This window comes from Montipora capricornis, chromosome 7 (assembly GCF_036669925.1).
Source record: "Montipora capricornis isolate CH-2021 chromosome 7, ASM3666992v2, whole genome shotgun sequence".
Classification (NCBI taxonomy): Eukaryota; Metazoa; Cnidaria; class Anthozoa; order Scleractinia; family Acroporidae; genus Montipora; species Montipora capricornis.
Genome location: NC_090889.1, coordinates 21,758,878 through 21,779,991, shown reverse-complemented (window position 1 = coordinate 21,779,991; position 21,114 = coordinate 21,758,878). Strand labels below are relative to the sequence as shown.

The following is a 21,114-nucleotide window of genomic DNA, read 5'->3' as shown; positions in this document are numbered from 1 at the left end:
TCCAACATGTGATGTTGAAGAGTCAGATTTTCACACTCCTTGCTTTTCTATAAAAGGAAAGGAACTTTATTTAAATGAAGCGCCTGGTCTTTCGGGCGATGGAGCGCTAATTGGGGACACCGGAAGCTAAAATCGACAAATTAACCGAAGACAAAATCAAATGTTAGTTTTTGTAGAGAAGGGAAAACCGGAGAAACCCGAAAAAACCTCTCGGAGCAGAGTAGAGAACCAACAATTCAACCCACATATGACGCCGAGTCTGGAATCGAACCCGGGCCACTTTCATGGGAGGCGATTGCTCTCACTACTGCGCCAGCCCTGCACCCCTAAAAATAAATGATTTTTTTTCCTTTTTAACCTTTTTTAGTTATCCTGGTGTCAGAATTTTCCTCTATTTTCCCCTCACTAGCAAGAAGGAAACGAAACTTCTGCACGGATCTCCTCGAAGTCGCCCAGAACTTTGGATGAATAGTTAAACTCTTAACCGGTTTAAAACCCGCTATAACCAGTTTAAATTAAACGCCTGCCCAATGGCGGAAGAGAGGAAGTGACGTAGTACTATGTCAAGACGTGCATGCATGACAGAACATCGAGGAGATCCGTGCCAGAAGTTTCCAAACGCTTCCCGCTAGAGCGGGTAATCAAGGAAACCTCTTCAAAGCGGGACAGAATCTTATAAATTGCCTTTGGCAATTAGCTACAGCTACCTAGATGGTCAAAACTCTTTGCTGCAATAAAAAAATTACTAAATTAAATATATCCTTATTCATAAATGGCGGTCAATTTTAATTCTTTTCTCCAAGTGCCATTAGCCTACCAAAGTATCGATACCATACAGTGAATTGAAAAGAATTGTTTCTCTAAAATGAGGCTTGGTAGGCTAATTTGCACATTATAGCAAAAGAGAAATAAAGGCTGCCATTTATGAATAGGTCTATGATCTTGCAAGTACTTTGATGTAGCTCTAAAATGAAATTGTTAATAAATTTTCTCTGCAGGTACCGGAAAGCATTTTATGTTTGGTCACTTGGGATTAGTCCTTATTTGGAGTTGTTTTGTTTTCTGCGTTTTTGTTTTCTTTTTTTTGCGTAATCTCTGCTCCGGTAATTTCGGAAGGAACCCCTAAACCCTCAACCCAGACTCTCTCATCCAGATAAACTACATTTGGTGACCATGAGGCATGCCTGTGTTCTACAATTTTTGTTGAACAGAGCGTTCAAATAACTTGCAACATTTTCGAGAAACAAAGGAAAAGTTGAATCCGATGTTGAATGAAAAAATTAAAACAATTTCATTGATTCAACCTCCTTCAAACAAGCTTCACCATGTTTTGCACTTTCAACAATGTTGGATGACCCTATTCAAACGCACTGAACAGTTGATTCCAACAAAGTGTTGTGAGACATGGTTGAAGCAAACGTTGGAACCGTTTAAACGGTCCTTATAGACGTACTTCCAGATGGCGCTGAAAAAGCAGACGAACGGAACAAACGAAAATCTGCTCAACTCACGCCCACTCTATTGCACAGGATACCCAAGCATTTAGAAAGTGCGTGATCCAAATGTCGAAACGCAAAATATAGTTAATCATGGATCTTTACTAGTGCTAATGAGTTGACATTTGACATAGAAAAGAGAACAAGCAAATATAGGACCCACAGTCAAATGAATATCACCGCCAGATGAGTTCAGCTTCAGCCATTACGACGAATGTGATCACCTTGACTGACCTGGATTTCTCTCAATGATGGCTGTCATTAGCGGCTGATTTTTTCATCCACGTTGATGAAACGTTTCTGTCGCTTTAATCGAAGTTCCCTACGTAGTGCGTATACATCTGTAAAGACATAGATATAGTGGTAGTTACTCACCAAGTTCGTTTGATTTTTGTAAGGTATGAAAACATGTCTTTGTCTTTACTGGTTTTAAAAGAGAATCGAGGGTCGCATTTTGTACAGCGGCTTTTCTTGTTAATTAATCTATCTTTAAAATTGTGTATTTAGTGTATGCTTTGTATTTTAGCTGTAAATGTAATGTCTCGAAGATATTGGCTCTTGTAGTTATTCTGAAATTAGAGATGAAATAGAGTTTTATGCATGCATGCATGTATGTATGTTCCTTTAGCAGGGCGCATGCGCACACTTTGTAATCTGCGACTTCAGTGCTTACCATATGACAGATAAAATGAGTTTTTGCCTTGAATATATAAGTCATCGAATTCTTACGTTAAATTGACAAGGGCGGTTTGGAGCTGTGAGTAGGCGTGGGATTTGTCACATATGGTTTAGGGGCCGACATATCTCTCCCTCAATGCCGTACCGGGAGGCAAGGTCGGTAGCAGAAAGCAAAGCAACTGCGTCCAAAAGGGCGAACTGCGTCCAAAAGCGACTGCGTTTTTGTCTCTTGTTCAAACATTCCGTCCGCGCATGCGTAAATGTTCTGGCTCTCTCCGATACGTAGCCTACCAACAAAAAAAAAAAAATAATAATATAAATAAATAAATAAAATAAATAATAAATAAGGTGCTTGTTCAGTTACAAGGAATTGACATTTCAGTTAAACAGATTACTACAACTTCTTAAACTTCAATCAGTGCTGTATTTGGCTGGTAGGACTGGGTGACCCGACACTTATTAAAAAAAAATCAATGAAATGACAATCGGGGGGCTTCCCTTGTCAAGGAATGGCAGAATTACCCAGAATTCTTTTTGGCCACGAAGGAGGCAACTTGAGAAGCACGAGACTGGCCCTCATCAATGGCTAAAGCGCGGCCGGAGGAAAAAAGTAGTGAGAAGAAGATCTCTAGCCAGATACTAAGGAGTAACCCTGGTGTGTGCTGTTAACGTAGATTTTTTGATTTCTGAAGAAGTTTTTACTCTGAAAAAACTCTCAACAAAGTAGTGCTTTTTTTTTTGCTGTTATCCTCGTAGCAAAAAAACTGGCCTTTCGTAATTTCTTGTCAAGCAAAGGGTATTATGTAAATAGAGAATCCTGAGATTTATATTTGCAAATTGAGATTCTAAAAGCTGACGTTTAGCGTTAGCCCTTCGTCAGAGGGAATAGGTAGGGTTACGTTACGTGTTTAGTATAGTAGAGTGGTGAATGAATATTGGTAACATGGCAACGTGAAACGTAAAAAATAGGAATATTAGTTAAAAAAAAAGCGTTTCGTTAATACCGTGAGATTTTTTTGAAAGATTTTGTTTTTTCGCAGATTCTTGCGTACCTAGATACCTAGATGTAGGCGCAGATAGCATGTGTTTTTTTTTTTTTTGGGCAGTTATAGAAAATGGCGAGCGACTGGCTTAGATGCATCCTTGTCATTCTTCTGTCATTCTTCTCAACATCGCGAAGGTGTTCGTCGGAATCGGTCACCTAGTCGTCTACCTGTCTCACCAATATATAATTTATTGCATAACGTACAGGTTATGCAATAAATGACATTTGCGGAGGTACGGTGATGTGAAACGATCGGTGATCTTAACAGATCGCTTAGGTCCCGATATCTTGCTAGTGTTAACAATGAAAAGACAGTTTTTGCATCGTGAGCGCGCGCATTTGAAAGTGCCGGGTTGCTCGTTGTTTTTGCGCGCGCTTCTAACTAAAAAGTTGCCTACGTTTTTTGTCGCGTTTTTGAATGAAATAAGTGGAGGTTGCGAAAAGATTCTACCAGTCTCGGGATCATTTTGGAGTAATTTAAAATTACTAAGAATGATGCTTTTGACTGCGTGATTATGAGGATGGAAAGTGAGGGTGAATGGAATTCTGTCATTCTTATCTTTTTGTGACGTTTGTAGTGATGACTGTCGATCAAATTGTTGGGCGCGATGATGGCCTTTTTGACCACAGAGACAGTTTTTCGAAGAACCACGTTTTTCGAAGAACTGGCACATCTCCTCTGATTTGCTGAAAAAAAATCGGAGTCATCACTACATAGAGACGTCGAAGTCTAAGAAATGAGAATAATGATGGAGTTCTTGACATGTGATGTGAATGAATGAAACAACAAATAACTGTGTACATCAGTTTGTAGTGCACACTAGTACATAGCACGTTGCCTCTAATAGAAACTTTGATATCTAGGAAAGCCAATGAAGTTTCCGAAATTTCCCAGGTATATTTAAGAGCCGGATGAAAAGAGTTGACGGAGGTTATAAATTGATCGAGTTCTTCTCTGCTGGATGAAATAGCGCCGATGCAGTCGTCGTCGTCGATGTAGCGGCCGTAGAGTTCAGGTTTGGGGCCGTTGTACTGATTGGTGTTGGTGTTCAACATATCCTACAAAAAGATTGGCATAGCTAGGTCCCATTCTTGTGCCCATCGCTACACCATTAATTTGTTTGTAATAGTTGGCGAAAAAAAAAAGCGTTTAAACTAGTTCGGCTAGTTCGGAGCGAGCGAGGAGGAGCGTTTCCGAGCTAGGTTCTTTGACAGTGCGTTGATGAAAAAAGTGTTTAAGTGCTTGAAGACCTTCGCTATTAGGAATGACTGTGTATAGAGATGTAATGTCCATGGTGAAAATAAGTTTTGTCTTTGGCCGGAGAAATTGAAATCGCGGAAAATTTGTAGTGCGTGTGTACTGTCTTTAATGTATGATGGCAAAGATTTGACGATAGGCGTCATAATCCTGTCTAGTAGCTAGAAATGAGTTCGGTGGGGCAACTACAGGCAGAAACGATAGGGCGACCTGGGTTGTTGGGTTTTTGAATTTTAGGCAAGAAGTAAATGCACGAAGTTCTAGGGGTGTTGATGATGAGATTAGTGGCAGTGTCCGGTAATTCTTGATTAACTATAAGATTTTGAATGGTGTGTCTTTGACAAGTTTTTGATTTTGGAAGTGAGATCTTTAGGGATTTTGGCATAAAACGAGGTATCCGAAAGTTGCCGCAAAGCTTCTTTTTGGTAAAGGTCGGACCGCCAAACAACTACCGCGCCGCCTTTGTCGGCCGATTTGACAACTATGTCGTTGCGTTTAAGTGCTGCTTCGCCAATTTTAAACCTTACGTCTTATCAAACTTGTCTAGTTACCGATTCCTTGGGTTGCTTCTTTTCCAACAGGCTATACATCCCATCAAACTGGCGTAGTTGTAAACTTTTTGGGGTGGCTCGTTTTTCAACGGATAGAATGCAAAAATCCCTCAGTCGTGAAAACCAAAAGTCAATACTTAAAATTTGCCTTAGTGTAATATCGAAAATGACAGCATCGTCACACCAATATCGGAAACTACGATTTTTCGGTAAAAAAAAAACGTTTGAGAAGAATTTTCTCCTTTTGTTTGCTGAAATATCCAGAAATGTTGTTGGAAAAAAATACTCTTCTGTTCTTGCTGGACACCAAACGTTTTAGAAAGAAACTGGCTATCGTGGAGACTCCTGCGTTGAAAGCTCAGCGAAACACAATATTTTAACTTCCTTCGCTTCGTATAGTAATATCGTAACTCAGTGATTTTAAGGACGGTGCCTACTAATTCAAAGGTATTTTTGCCCCGGTTTTTGATTATGCAGCAAATGTAGATCTTAACAAGTGTTATTGAAATCCGAAACGAAAATTGGGTGTAACCACGCACTTTCAAAGATAATTCATGAATAATATTTGTAAAAAGCTTTAAAATGCAAAGCAATGTATGGCGTTCTTTCTCAAACTGAAACTTAATTATCTATGAAAAATGCATGGTTACCCCCAATTTTCTTTTTGGATACCAAGAGTAATTACTAAGATCTACTTTCTCCGGATAGTTTTAAACCGCGCAACGATATCCCTGTTTTGGTAAGTATCACCGATAGGAAACCAGAGTAGCTCGAGATGCGCAGAACGTATGCGCAATAACAATAGGCACCGTCCTTAACAAGTTGCAAACACTTATACTGAGAAAGAGTTCCACTGTCAGTATCAGTCGACAGGTATAAATTTGTGTTCAGTGGCGTTCTTTAAGATATGAGAACAACAAACGCTCTTAATTAAAGAGAAATCATTGACTGGCTTGCTTTGGAAATGAACATGCAATCAAGGTCGCTTTCGATCGGGTTTATTTAAAGGATATGAATTAAGATAATTGATTTTCAATTCCTTGATTTAGAGTAATTTGCGTGGACCAATTCGCTAGAATTTGTCCTTATCACATCAAATTTTAGGCCACCTTCGCGAAAAAATGTTCAAGGCGAATTTCAAAAAATCTTTTTCTGTATTGTTCTTCCGGAATATGCCAACGGCACACCATGCAAATTATCTTTTTTCCCGTTTTGTTGATATCCGCCTAATTTCTGTGGTAAGGTCGATGAACGTATTGAATTTCAACTTAAGTTTTACTTCCGCGTAGTCATCCTTGAGTCCACAACTTGACACTATCTTAATGGTCAAATTTTACGACAATGGAGGTAAAAACCTTTGATGTTCCAGAAAGTGAAAGTTTCCGCGGAAAGTGAAGAAGTACTTCTTGAAAGAATTTACATAGATGGCCGTACCTTGTAATTTTACCCGCAGACACGAATGTCTTAATTACTTTTTGCTTTCATTAACAGCATAAAGTGGCAGAGGCCTCATCCATTGGAGGCCGAAACATGTCAGATTCCTCATGTGCAGATTGGATAGTTTTTTTGAAACTTAAATAGAATGTGCCATAAACAGAAGTACATTTTAGAATTTAGAATTAAGTACCTTTTACAATAATTTTATATCTTTTGATTTCCTCCGACATTTTGACTTTCTACTTCGTTATCTGCTCAATTTTCGCTAAAAAAACATCGAAGTAACTTGTGTAAGCATTCTATTTTACTCTTTAGGTGATAAACATTCAATGAACGTGAAACAAGTCATCTGTGTGGCTAAGATGTTCGTTATAACCTCTCGAAATGTGTTGTTTGCCTCCTCAGAAGTGTGTAGCTAATTTGCATGATAAAGGCAAATCCAACATGGCGGCTATCGTGAATAAGGTCTATTACTTTCTCCTTGACTACGTCTTCCCACTTCTTATTTCCTCAAGAATATTTTATGAAGATATAAAGGTGATGAAGGCCTGCACGTGCAGCACGTTTATTTTTCCACTTTTAACCAATTGTGTCATTGTTTTGTGACGTTGTTGTTGCCGTCTGCTGCGTCGTTGTTTCTTAACCTCAATAAATAACTATTGTTGCGTTCGACACGGTCGTGAGCCACTTATTGGCCTGGAAAAGCCATTAATTAACTTATTGCCGTCTTCGTGTTCAAAAGTCTCGCTATCCACCAAGAAACTATAGTGATATTCCCTTAGAAAAGACACTGCGTTATAGAACATGTATCATTGTTGTGTTATCGTTAAAAGAGGCTGATACATACTGGTAACAAGAACGTCTACTGATATCCTATATACAAAACTGATATTGCATTTAATAACACTTGTATTCCATAGTAGTTTTTAATCAAATTAGCAACAAGATAACTTATAGTGTGATACCTTCATTGCTGAACAATTGCTAGAAAAGCGCGTACAAAACGTTTCTCCCCAAAAATATACAACTACTTTCAAATCCCTCATCGATGACAAAATGGAAATCGAATGCACCTCTGTCACTAATCCTTGATTATTGCTTTTAATAGAAATAAAGTTGTGTTCTTTGTTCCTGTTTTAAGAGCTATAGAGAGGTCATTAAGTAACCCTTCTGAATATAAGTATTTCCTGTTCACTTCTAGACTTCATAGAATATTGGATCGAGGAAGATAAGGCAGCTAGAACTTATTCAAGTCACGTGTCAAAGCGTGGGCTTCCTACAAATTCTTTTGTCTTTAAAAGAAAGAAGGGAAAAAATAAACTAGGGGATCCTTGTTTGTCGATTTACTCGAGATTTTCCTTCAAAGTAGAGTTAAGGATACTCAATTACAGCTCTCTGCATTGTTTTGTGGGTGAAGTTTTGTTGAAAGATTAAATCGAAAAAGATTAGACGGGTAGATATTTAGGCCTCGTTTGAAAACCTAGTCTTCCTTCCAATTCCTTCGTCTTGAGACAAGGAACAAATGCAACAAGACATTGATTAAACACATCGCGTCTCTTCTTGCGAGCAGTATAATATACATTCAAGTTACGGGTGACTTTTTCGCTATCGAAGCAAAGATAAGCACAACTGAGCAACCTACCGAGACTCATTAAGTTGTCAATAATTTGATCAACAAATTCTGCAGTTTTAATTCAACAATGGTGAATTGTGTATGATGTCATGTTGAATTCTAAGAGGCCACGTAGGAAGTTGTTCAATGTCAATGTTCAACAAAAATATGGACAAGGCCTTTTCCGTCCGACAAAGTTTTGTTAGACGTAGCTTTATGCTATTCTGGTTTGAATACATTTGAATGTAGCTTGATTCAAAGACTCGTCCGTGGTTTCGACTCCTTTGCTTTGCTTGCAGAGCCGCTTTATATCGACACTTTGCTTTAAAATATATAATTGTGTCGTATTATTAAGCCATGAAATGAAAATATCTGTTAAAAACTGTCAACTGTATTAAGATAAATACCACCCCTATGGTAAACTTTGTGATATCTCATCTCTCAGTGTTTTTTGAAAATATAGTGCTTGTAACGGGGCTCAGAGCTTAGACGTTTTTATATGTCAACTCATTCAATTCCTTCGAAATATCCCAGGTTTTAGGACGCCAATGTAATTAAAGTTATTTGTTTTGTTTTTCCACGGCTAATTCAAGACAAGTCCTGACTCGTCTATGACGACATGTGGTCTTTTCGCGCCAAAAACACATCGCACGCCGGTAACCAAAAAGGGCGAAACGTACACTTCGATGGAGAAGAAAACTTGGGGGGGAAGAAACCGTGTGACCTTCATTTTTTTGGCACAATCTCATAGCTTCGTCTGTACGTGAGGTCAATATCTTTTGTTTTTCATTTTAAATGCAAGAGTTTTACGCGTACATGCAGCGACGAACAGACATTGTTTGTTGACGTAAGCATTAAACATCCCGCCACCTTCATGTGACATGTACACGTGCAAGTTTTTTTTCTCATATCAACAATGGTAAAACAAAACATCCTGTTCTATTTTGGGTAAGTCAGCTAGGAAAAGTGAAGGTAAAGTTTTGTTTATTCTTTGGTTTCACAATTTATGGGAGTTCAAAATTATTGGGAATTCAAAAAGTTATATACAAAAACCTGTTTTTCCAACGATTGGTCCTGAACTGGCGCGAAATTGACAAGCTCACGTGATTGAATATTTTGTCTTTTTCAGTTTTCCCCGTAAATTACCGTCTTTTACCTTGCCAAATATATTAAGGAATGTTCGAAACCTTTCAATTTTATCTCTTATCCCTTTTGAAACACCCACAAGGTCAAGATTGTCTCGTTTTTTTTTTTTCTTTTGACCTTCGAATTTGTGAAGGCAATCACAACAACATCACGTACAACTTTCGATTTCTATTTAAGGCCGGCGAGTTATGTAACATTTACTGGCTTAAAAGTGTTATAAATTGCTCATTAACTTGTGATCAGAGATCGGTAATTGCTATTTCGTGCCCACGCGCTACCCTCAAAATTGTTCGGAAGGAAGTATTAACTGAGTTTCCTGGTTCAAACGTCTGAAGTGGTGCTCTTGCTCAATATTGAACTTTGTCTTTCAATAAAAGACATGGGCTTGTTATTTTTGAATTAATTATTTGTTTTGGCATAACCTTGCATAAAACGATCACGTCTTCAATGTTTGTTTCCAATCTTGTTTTTCTTCAATTTTCTAACTTGAATGCAAGAGGATTATGAATATATATGTAAGGAAATTGTCGCAAAAACCGCTTGGAATTCAGGTTAAATGTGTCGTTAAATGTTACGTTGGAGTTAAAGTTTAAGACTTCAAAATTAATAAGTGTATTCAGAGGCCAAAATTGGAAAACGCGTACAGAGTAGATTCTACTGTGTTTGTCACCCATGCAGTTTAATTGAGTGTAAAAAATTAATAAAGTGTGAAAAATAGACCGATATTTTGGTAGCAACCATTCCCATAGTTACAAAGTTCATATTAGCTGTTTTCATTGAGGGACGTAGACCCTTGAAGTAGGAAGATCTTGTAAAATTTCAGTTGGGATAATTGTTGGTAATTTGTAAACCGAAGGCAGCCGTTATATTGGATTCCCAGTCCCTACGGCTAAGCTCTAGAAGGAAGATCCTATCATAAGACAGATCATATTTCCGCAGTTTGTTGCGAATGAAGCATCTTTCATCATGTACTCATTTGTAATTACTAATTGAATCAGAAAGCTCTCGAACAATCGAGCAGAAAAAGTTGGCGAAGGTCATTTCGAAACGGGTCAGTGTGTTTCAAGGGAAAAAACCCAAGATGATCAGGGTTTAATTTTTTTTTTTTTTGATTAAATAAACAAATCTGAGTTTCACGTGTGGATGCCGGGGTAGAGAAACTTTATTTATATATGGTCGTTCATATTAGCTGTTTTCATTCAGGGACGTAGACCCTTGAAGTAGGAAGATCTTGTAAAATTTCAGTTGGGATAATTGTTGGTAATTTGTAAACCGAAGGCAGCCGTTATATTGGATTCCCAGTCCCTACGAGAAGGAAGATCCTATCATAAGACAGATCATATTTCCGCAGTTTGTTGCGAATGAAGCATCTTTCATCATGTACTCATTTGTAATTACTAATTGAATCAGAAAGCTCTCGAACAATCGAGCAGAAAAAGTTGGCGAAGGTCATTTCGAAACGGGTCAGTGTGTTTCAAGGGAAAAAACCCAAGATGATCAGGGTTTATTTTTTTTTTTTTCGATTAAATAAACAAATCTGAGTTTCACGTGTGGATGCCGGGGTAGAGAAACTTTATTTGCATATGGTCGTATTTAAAGCTGGAAGGTTTTTTTACCTTCAAGCTGCTCCTTCAAACAAAGGAAAATTAAAAACTCGATTACCCACTTTTAAAAGATGTAAACTGAATTGAATTCCTTTGTTTACAATTGAAGCGCATTTAGTTCCGATACCTTATTTCACGGCAATCAACGGAGTTTCTCCTTGTATGAATCGCGCTGTATTTTGAACCCGTAGGATTAGCCATACCACTCTAATTCAAGCATTTTTGTTATTTCTTCTTACGGCTAGTAACGTTTGTATTCTTTTTTGGAGATCTTCCAATCTTCCCGGCTTCTCCGGAACGAGTTCTGACAGCACTTTTTGTTCACCTCATCAAGTCTGCGAATTGATGCGATTAACGTTTAATAGTATCAGATTATATTTCCTTGCAAATAGGTGTTGACTTTTTCTACTTGCGCCTCTGTTAACCTCTGTTCTGCTACACTGACAGAAAACAATAAGATTTTTTTTTTCAAACAGGCGGAAGATCAGAGGGTAATTCAGTTACAGAAAGGCTGCGATCTGATTTATATTCCATCTGTTATACACACTCAAGTATACTAGAGTACAACAAATGGAACCTTAATTAACTGGAATCGGTCATAAACGTTACAAATTTGTCCATATTCAGTTGAAGCCGCACCGACCACAAGTGATGTCCTCCGTTTTCGACAAAATGTATAGCTAATGACTCCAGCTTTTTAAACAAACGGTGGGTGTTTGAAGCTGTATCAGCAAGTTGATGACAGTAAATTAACGCTCAAAACATCAGCTTTGTTTGGTACTTGGGACCTTAAAAGATCTGCGACGTCAAGGAAAACGTCACCAAAAAATACAACTTTGCTCAATCTTATGTCTTTCACGATTATTTCATTTCGTTCATGTCGTACAGTGTGGGCGAAGTTTCCAAAAGATGAATTGGTACGGGTGGTTTCAGGGGGAAACTTCACGTTTGTATGTCCACGTTGCCGTCTAAAGCTCAAATTTTGTGATTTTGTGAGAGGGGAACATTGGGGTCTGCGGAAATGCAGTATCCGTTGATTTTGGGCGATATTTCGGAAATTGTAGTCCGAAAAGGTCGGAATTGCGGTTTGATCAAACCCTACCGAAAGCGGTTCTCGTATGTTTTGGTTCACGGTGCAGAAATTACGTTACGGAATTATCAGACTTCGATCCAGTTGCTCGATGCAACTTTCTTCCTTGGTCTGAGATCACTTTTTGCAAGCGCAATTCGTTTTTAACAATCATTTGCTGTTCTGACAAAGGTAATCCGCGCGCGCAGAGCAACATGGGGAAGAAAATGTAGAACATGTTAATTTCGGTTTCGGTATTGAATTGTATTTGAACGCGATATTTCGATATTTGCGAATTTTGGCGCGGAAATGCGGTATTGGGCAACCCCCAATGTTATTGCAGAGTACTGCATAAATCTTATCGAAAATGCGTGCTGCACGTGCAACACGATTATGTTTTTCTCTTAACCAATGATATCATTGTTTTGTGGCGTTGTGTTGTGGTTGTCGTTTAAACTGTTGTTTCTTAACTCTCGACTGTTAAAGTGATTTTACTTTCCATAATGTTAGACCCTTTGCGGGAGGTTAAAGCTAACAGCGAGAATGCTCGATTCAATGTAATCAGACAGATTTTTTTTTATTTCAATGTTTGTACTTTTTTCAGTCAGTGTTTCAGACCATAAAGGAAATATTAATTATATTTAAGCATAACATCTTTCGGGCGTGTGACATGCAAGCCTCGGACGCAATTCCGAGCTGTTGTTACAATTTTCTCATTGTCAAGATGACCAATACTTTTTCATTGGTCTTATCAGACTTCTCATGTAAGCGCCATTTGTTCAATGGTTTAGGCTCACATAACGTTTTTCAGAATGTAGCGTCGTATTGAAATCTTGAATAACGGCCCTGTTCATATAATACCGCAAATTGTAGCGCCTTCGTTGTGGGACTGTCCGACAACACACCGGGTGTGTGGTGATGAATAAAATTGAAATACCAGATGAATACGGTAATGCATAAACAAATAGGCAAATGAAACTTTTTGGAAATGAGTTCGAGATGTAGCACATCAGCTTGTTTTATGGAATTCTTTTGCCATTATTTGCAAATTTATCTGTCCGACACAGTTTAAATGTTACATAATTAGTATCCTCTACCATCTCAGTGAGATTTAAGGGATATTGTATCACATTCATTTGTTATTTATCAAATCCTCGTAAGTCTTATGACCATCGGATAATTTACCATGTCTTGCTATCGATCTCTTTTGGCTCGCCGAGCTAGTGTGCAAAACAAATGCATTGTCGAAAAATGACTTTTCTCGCATCGGATAAAGTTATCTGGCCCCAATTGTTCAAAGGCCAGATAACATTATACAGTGGATTAAGTCACTATCCACTGAGTATAAAATACTAAAACGCCTTTTTCTTGGCTTTGCTTTGAGCGTGCCTATTCACGGTCACGTGAGCAAATACTGAATTGAAACTATCGGACACTGACTCATCCACTGACTTTTGAACAACTGGGGCCCGGGGGCCCGTTTCTCGAAAGTCCCGAAGACTTTTCGGGCCCGAAAAGCCATTTGTGAAACTGCCAACCGCTTGTTTTGGAAAGCCGATCTTTTAACATGTTTTCAAGGTAAATAAAAGAAAAATGGCTGTGAGGTTTGACGACTTAAATCCTCTCCGTTCTTGAGATACAAAGGAAATTGTGTCACCCGAAAATGGCCCGCAAAGTTTCGGGACTTTCGAGAAACGGCCCCTGGAGCCTTTTTTCAAAAGCCCCGAAAACTTTTCAGTGACCCGTTTCTCGAACGTCCCGAAAACCCTTTCGCGCTCGGAAAGCCATTTCCGAAACTGCCATTCGCTTGTTTTGACAAGCTGTTTTTTTGACATGTTTTCAGGTCAACGAAAAGCAAAATGATTGTGAAGTTTGATGGCTTAAAATCCCTCGTTCATAAGATACAGAAAGAATTGAGACACCCGAAAAGGGCCCGAAAAGTTTCGGGACTTTCTAGAAACGCGGGCCCCTGGCCCGAAAAGCGATTCGTGAAACTAAAATCTGATCGTTATTATGAAAAATTGCAGCTTTACCGGAACATGTTTTCAATACCTTAGAAAACAAGTCAATTGCACAATTTCATGACTTGAAACGTTTTCCTTTTGAAGATGATTATGTCAACCGAAATACGCCCGAAAGATTGTGGGACTCTCGAGAAACGCGCCCAGGGCATTAGAAGATTTCGAGTTGGATGAAGCAGAAGTGGGTTCAAATTCTTTGATATCACAAAGGCTTTCTCTGAAAGACAGAAACCCACGAGAACTGGTGCAAAATATTTGGGTTTTTTTTTTACTAGACCTGTTCCCATAAGAAGACGGAGGGCTAATTCTTCACTTGCTCTCGAGTCTTGAGCCGTGTTAAAGCTCTCTCCCGCGATACTATAAACCACTTTTGCCAAAAAAGATAAGCACCAACCTTTTTCATTATTATTGTTATTTTTAGTGTTTCTCACGGTCTCGGCCAAGTCTTCTCTTTGGCACAAAGTTAGACTTTCTTCTAACATCCCATCTCGTTGAGATGGAACTTCGCCTGAATTGGCTTAGAAGACTTAAGTTACTTTTCTTTATTTTCTTGTTTTTAATTAATCTTTTGTGTGATAACCTTAGTTAAGCTTATTTGGTGGGCCACTTGAGAAGCACGGCATTAAAATAGACTTTCTCACAATCAGGACTTGATCGAAATATCGACATGTCTATGGGCTGATTGTGAAGGGATTAGCGCTAAGCTTTTTAAGCTGCTGTTTTTGTTAGCCTTCGCTTAACTTTAGACCTCTAAAAGAAATAACTAATTTCAATTCGTACTGAAAGATTGCAGACTTGTTTTGATACTTTGAATTTCGTATAGCTTTTTAGCGAGACCGACTCGATATTCCATTTTGATGCACCTCAAAGTTATAAAAACGTTATATAACAAAATTGTTAATCATATTGGCTGTGCCGTGGTCCGATTTCTAAACAGTGCATTGTGTTTTCATGTCTACGATATTTGATAGGATCATTTTTGCCACAAAGATAATGAACTGTAGGCTAGAAAAGCTGTTACCAAGCTGAATTGCTTTGAAACAAAATAGTGATGTTGTAATTGTTTTGATATAAAAAGGAGGACAAAACAAATTTACGTAAACGATTCCAATTTCCTTTGTTTCCAAATATGACTTCAAAGATTATCTTTGCGTAAAAGTTTTCCCATGCCATTAATCCTTTTTTGAGAGAGACAGAATGACACAGCATTTCGTAGCGGCGATGGCAACTCCTTGATTTTATTTAGCTTGTGTCCTCAATTTCAATCAAAATGGCTCGAAATCAACTGAAAACACCAGCTTAATCAAAATCTTTCCTTTCTTTCGAGCTTTTTTTGTCAGAAAATGATTGTGGTTTTTATTGTTTCCTTACAAAGCATTCATAGCCACAATAAAAGTGAGAGCTTTAGTTTCCACGGTATGATGAGCGATTTTTTAATGGTCACTGACAAACTTTGGCATTGCTTTAAAGTTTTAAACCCCTTGGGGCATGCTTTTCAAGTGAATCAATCGACAATGTTCCCACTGACGAAGTGTCAATTAGTGGTCATGTTTGACTGAGAAGTATCAGTTGAAATTTAGAAAATTCGCATGGGGTACAGCTTACTCATACATGATAATTGCCTCGGGGGAAAGAGGCGGTCTTGTTAATTGCAATCCATACAGCCCCCAAATGACTACCTTGTGCTTTCTTTAATAAATTATTACTTAATTAAACGCCGGAGGTACTTGACGCAGATCCGCCACTGCAGCCACATTATATTTTAAGTTGTCACAGACAATTGGCCATTGTTCATGGCAGTCAACATGACAACACTGGAGAAAAAACCTCGACCATTGTCCGTGTATCAGGATCATTTAGAAAGCTGTCATGTTGTCAAGGCTGGCTGTCATGTCGATGCCAACTTACGATGTTGTCAAAGAAAACAAGATTTTTCACGCCATTATTTCGTTTCCATCTTATAATGCGTGTTGTTTGCCACTTTCAAGAAACAATATACGACTCTATTATTGTTTAATTTAGCCAGGTCGTGTTCGGGCAGGCATGCAGGAGTCTTTTATCATCTTATCGGCTAACTTAAACTATAACATTTTTTTTTTGGAAACCTCAACGCCTTGGACATTTTAATACCAAACGAAGAAGTTGAAATGTGTATCCTAAATATACATATAGTAGGGAATTTCCCTTTAATTTTCAGCGCGCCTGATTTATTTTTGACCTGAGCGGTGGTATTTCATAAAATTTCATTTTCGTTCAACGCGAAGCAAAAGCTGAGCACTACTGATTTGATTTTTTTTTTCTCCGTAAAAACAGAGAAATAAAATATACCAAGGTGAAAAAGATTTGAAACAAACAATAGATTTGACAGCAAAGAACTTTCAAAAGTGCGCTTTGCTGTGATGCGATTCGAAGGAAAATCAACTAAGTATTTTCTAGCGTAGAGTGATTAGTTGTCTTTGTTTATAAGTGTGTTCAGTGGATTTTTCTAACTGCTAATTATTTTAACTCGTAGAAAAGGCTGTTTCTAACAATAGACATGATCTAATGCAACGCCAGGGAACGATTGGATAACACGTCAAGGAAAAATTGCTGGCTCGGCATATTTTAAAATAAGTCTGCATACAAATGGCGCCTTCCAAATTCCTGACAACTTATATTTGTCTCCCTCGTTAGGAAAAAAGAACCTCGTGCGAGGATAGTTTACTCCTCCTTCATCTGTAATAAGGTTAAATGAATCATAATCTCGGCAATGAGCCGTTTAAAACAAAATGATTCGTGGATTAAAAAAAAAAATGAGTTTATAGTGCGATTTCTCTGACAGTCTTGTTATTTGAGAGGGTTGTGGTGAAAGTCGATACGGCAACTGTTTGCCTTAAAATTGGTATTTTTAGAATTTCAATGGCTTTTTCAATCAATTGATCGAATGTCATTTAAACGCGAACTCCCAGAATTTTCATACCAAAAATAAACACAGAAGATCATATCCGAAAGCCAAAACAGTTATTCAATTCCAGGCTTATTTTCGTCGGGAAAACACAAATGAAATTGACATGACTTTCCCGAGCCATTTGTTGATGTTATAAGAACGGCTCCAATATTCTGTCAAGTTTTCTTTAATTCTTACAGAGGTCCTTAATGTACACCAACAAATTGATGCAATTATATAGCAGTGTACTGGTAAATAAATTGCCTCAACGGCCATATTTTTCACTTTACAAATGTAGTTAATAGAAATATCATTCTTCTATTTTATACATATTTACATTTAGCTTTACGCGGTACTATTTACAAGTGTGCGATATTTACAAAGTTTACTTAATTATTACTCCCGTTGGTATTAAATTATAACTTAAGGCAGCATGCACTTGGTAGATGTACAATTTCTAATTTTCCTAGTTTGATTAGAATGCTACAACCTACAAAGCGCATATTAGGTCAGTCCTGTTAACTCGAAAGAACCTTCGATGTTTCGCCATCGATTTTCGTTATCACCGTGCTTAGCTGGGTTTAACTCAAAGCGGGCAAACTTTCTAAATAGCTCTGCAGTCAATTTTCTTGGAGAAGTGTCAATATGATTTATAGTTCGCAACCAAATTTGCATTTGAAAGACTTTGGTTATCAACAATGAGAAATAGATGTACCGTGTCACGACATCGATGAACGAGAGATTCTCTTGACTGCGGCTCCAAGAAAATTGTTCGTAATAGTTCGCCTGCAAACCATTCCAAAACCGTCTTAAAGGCAAATCGTTTTCGTTCCCGAACCGGATGTGAGGAGTCAAGGTCACCTATTTTTCTTTCTTCATCTGACAAGCGCATGTCTTCACAAAGTTTGTTCAATATCATTAATGACTATTCATACTTCATCAATTATCAAATCTTGAAAAGTAGCGAGCGATGATAACGAACCGAAACAATTCTCCGGCCAACAAGCTTGAACAGTATTGTACAGTCAACAGGCTTTGCAGTTCTAACGCTCTCCGATTTGCTTTCGAACAAATCAATGCTTCCAGGAAGCGGGCGCATTTGTATATAAAACAATGGGTGATTTTCAAAATAAAATCAAAATGCTGCCGGTTTTTCGCCTCCTTCAACAAAGGCTTTCGTTGTTTTGTCAGTTCTTCGACCAGACGAAAATTTCCACGGTTGAATCAGCTTTACCGCGGCAAAAGTCTTCACGCTTGTGCTGTTCTGGCGAATAACTGTAGAGATTACAACTGCTCACCATCAGAATCTTCAGGGGTTCTTAATCCTCAAATTTGTCAACAATAACACGAGAGCACGAGCGTTCGTGACTGAATCCCCCTTGCTGTAGCAATAACATTTACTGACAGTTGCATTGAATTCGTAGTGTCAAATTGCGTTGGTGAAGATGATTTCTTTTAGCGAGCTGTTACCATCCAAAAAGCAATGAAAATGAGCTGTGTTGTCTGACCTGAAAAGTAGAAATTCAGGCGCAAAGTCAACAACCAGAACTGTCGAGTTTTGGACGCAATAAAAGGACCTCAAAGTGATGGGACCATTTGTTAGAGTTAAAAAATTTGTGTCACAGCTGCATGCATTTAATGTCACTTTAGGCATCGTTAGTGTAATAGAGGCCAACAAATGCTTACCTTTCACCTCAGAAGGCAAACTCGCTTCAGTTGATGACAATTTTCCAAACAGCTCGGCCTATAAAAACTAACCCCGCAAATACGCAGACTGTTTTAATTGCTGTGGCAACAACGTTCGATTCTCTTTCAAGTTTTTCTCGTCTCGCCGCTTCGAAACTGGCTTCAAAATCGTCGGCGATTTTCTTCAATTCGCGGCCAACGACGATGCATGCTCTTCTGCGAGTCGGAGACTCGTCGGGTGGCACTAACAAAAACATTGGAGTCATCCAGAGGCGTGCAGCTTGATAGCAATTCATGTTGTTTTGGTCGCGATGTAAGTCGCATGCACTGCGGTGTTGAAGTTGTTGTAACAGCGCCGTGGTTTAAATGGACACGAGCCGAACACGCGCCTTTATTGCCTTATTTTAGCGCGCTCTTTCTGATTGGCAGTGACCATCCAGGCGTGAAAGCGAGACGATGATTGGCTTTCGATTTGATGGCTGTTATTTCTATTGTGAGTGAAAACAAAGGAATACAAAAGTGTCCCCCCTTATGGCTAAATTTGCCAAATTAGCTCATCATAACGCGGCTTTATTCTCCTTTCCAATGTCGTTTTAACAGTGAAATCTCCAATCGACCTTGGGACTTTTGAGAAGAGAGCACGTTTCAACACGGCGCGTGTTCTTAACAAAATCTGCCTTTATTTTGCAAGGGAAGGGAATTAAACTACTGTACTTTAATTTCCGGGTGGAAATTTTCAAAATAACTGCGAAAAGCAATTGACCTTCTCTATAACTAGGTTTTTTTTTTTTTTTTTGAAAAATCGGCGGTCACTCAGTTATGTCGAGGCAAAATCATTTAAGGTCTGCAATCTCAGACCACATTACTTTGATTAAAGAGCTTTTGTGGCAGATTAACACCCGTCTGCAACAAGTGGCAATGGGCCAGTGAAATGTTTGTCTTTCTGTGTGACAAATCTAGGAGAGCGTGAAGCAAGGCAAACATCTTCGAAACGCTGGGAATTCAGCATGAAATGGTTTTTGACCTCGACATAACTTCCTGCGGATTCGGTGACCCGGGAGAGAAACGTTTTGCGTCTCTTTCAATGCAAAGTCTTACTGGACGTGCGAGTTGCCGTTTTCACTGCAAACAGTCTTTTCCGTTTAAATGTTTTCTTTCTGTCATGGCAACATTTGTTTCAACGTAACAATGATGGCAGTTTTCCAAACGTTTCGCCGTATGTTCTGCCCAGTGATTTGAACCAGTTTTGTTTTTGTTGTTATGTGATAGACTGGGAAAATACGCTCAGAACAGAAAACAAACGAGATTTGTAGAGCTCAGAAAAAAACATGATATATCTCTCAGACGTGAGCGCTATTTCGTTTAAACTGACGAAAGATTGGACGGTGCGCAAAAGTTTTTAAGACGTGAAGCTACACCTGTGGAGACTTTAATTTCCGGTCTTTTTTCTTACACAAGCAGGTGTTATATAAGCGCCCACAAACTTGTTGAACTTGGGTTACGTTACGTCTACGACCTTGTTTGGCTTTACGCGGCAAAGGCTCGGGCGAAAGGGCTGACTCATCATTCGTAAAAACAAAACAGAAACCAATCACAAAAGCCGTTGAGGTCAATCCTTTAAAATTGTATTATTGTGGTACAAAATTTATAAGATTTTCTTTGTTTTGGCCAATTCGAAAATGAAAACAAAGTCCTTGATCAGTGGATCAGGTCTGGAGGTTTTTCCGACCTTTTTAAACTACTTCTCCTTTCTGCTGTATATATGATTTTTTTTTGAGCTGGTTGGCTTCCAGTTGTACGGATAAAAACACCAACGTAGAAGTTCATCCTTTTGTGTAAAAGCAGTCATTTTTTGGTTGAAAAAACGTGAAATTTGGAGCTTTTGGCGTGGAAGTAGCCTGATTATTCGGTCCGGCTTTCTTGCTGACATTACATTCTGTTTTCTCTTGCATAGATGGCGTAATGCAAAGAAACACTGAGGTGGACAAAATAGTTTTGTACGGAAGGGCAGATTGTGATGTTATCTGTCTTATTTTGGTCGACTTCCCTTTCACTTCGGTCGATAGTTTACCAGGCTAGTGTGCGGAGCTACCACAGAAAGTGAAAAATGTCGAGTTGCAATGATTTTCCATCACGTTTTTTGAAGCCCTAACCTCTAAGATACTTGATCTCTAACTATGCTTTAACGAAATTGATATCTAGTTCTCTGATAGTCGTTAAATATCCTTAGATACTGCACAGTATATTCCCTTTGCGTACATATATTTTTGGATTTGTGCAAGAATTCTCGAGGGGCTAGGACTGTTACTCAAAAACAACCTTTTTTTTGTTGATTACTCATGTCCGCGGCAGTCCTCAGTGATGACCCGGCTGGTACCGAAGTCGGCAGATCATCGACTTACCGGCTGGAGATCGTATATTTGAGTCCCAGTGGAACTATCACGTGGAGCCTTTTAATAGTTGATCTTCTTACCAGGCTGTGGTTAGTTTGTGTTAAGGAATGAGTGGGATTTGAAAAATTCCCACACATTATTCGAAAAGCAAGGGATGCGTTGCGTTCTCTTCATTGGACTTGTGTTTGTGAG

General features: G+C 38.6%; 1 long non-coding RNA gene across 1 annotated transcript; it reads right to left on the bottom strand.

Moving 5' to 3' along the window:
• Positions 1 to 17,019: 17,019 nt before the first annotated feature.
• On the bottom strand, positions 17,020 to 18,893 carry LOC138056416 (uncharacterized). The gene is made up of 2 exons (XR_011133432.1): positions 18,530 to 18,893; positions 17,020 to 18,351 (listed from the first exon to the last, which is right to left on the bottom strand). It is a non-coding gene; the product is annotated as an uncharacterized lncRNA (long non-coding RNA).
• Positions 18,894 to 21,114: the final 2,221 nt, after the last annotated feature.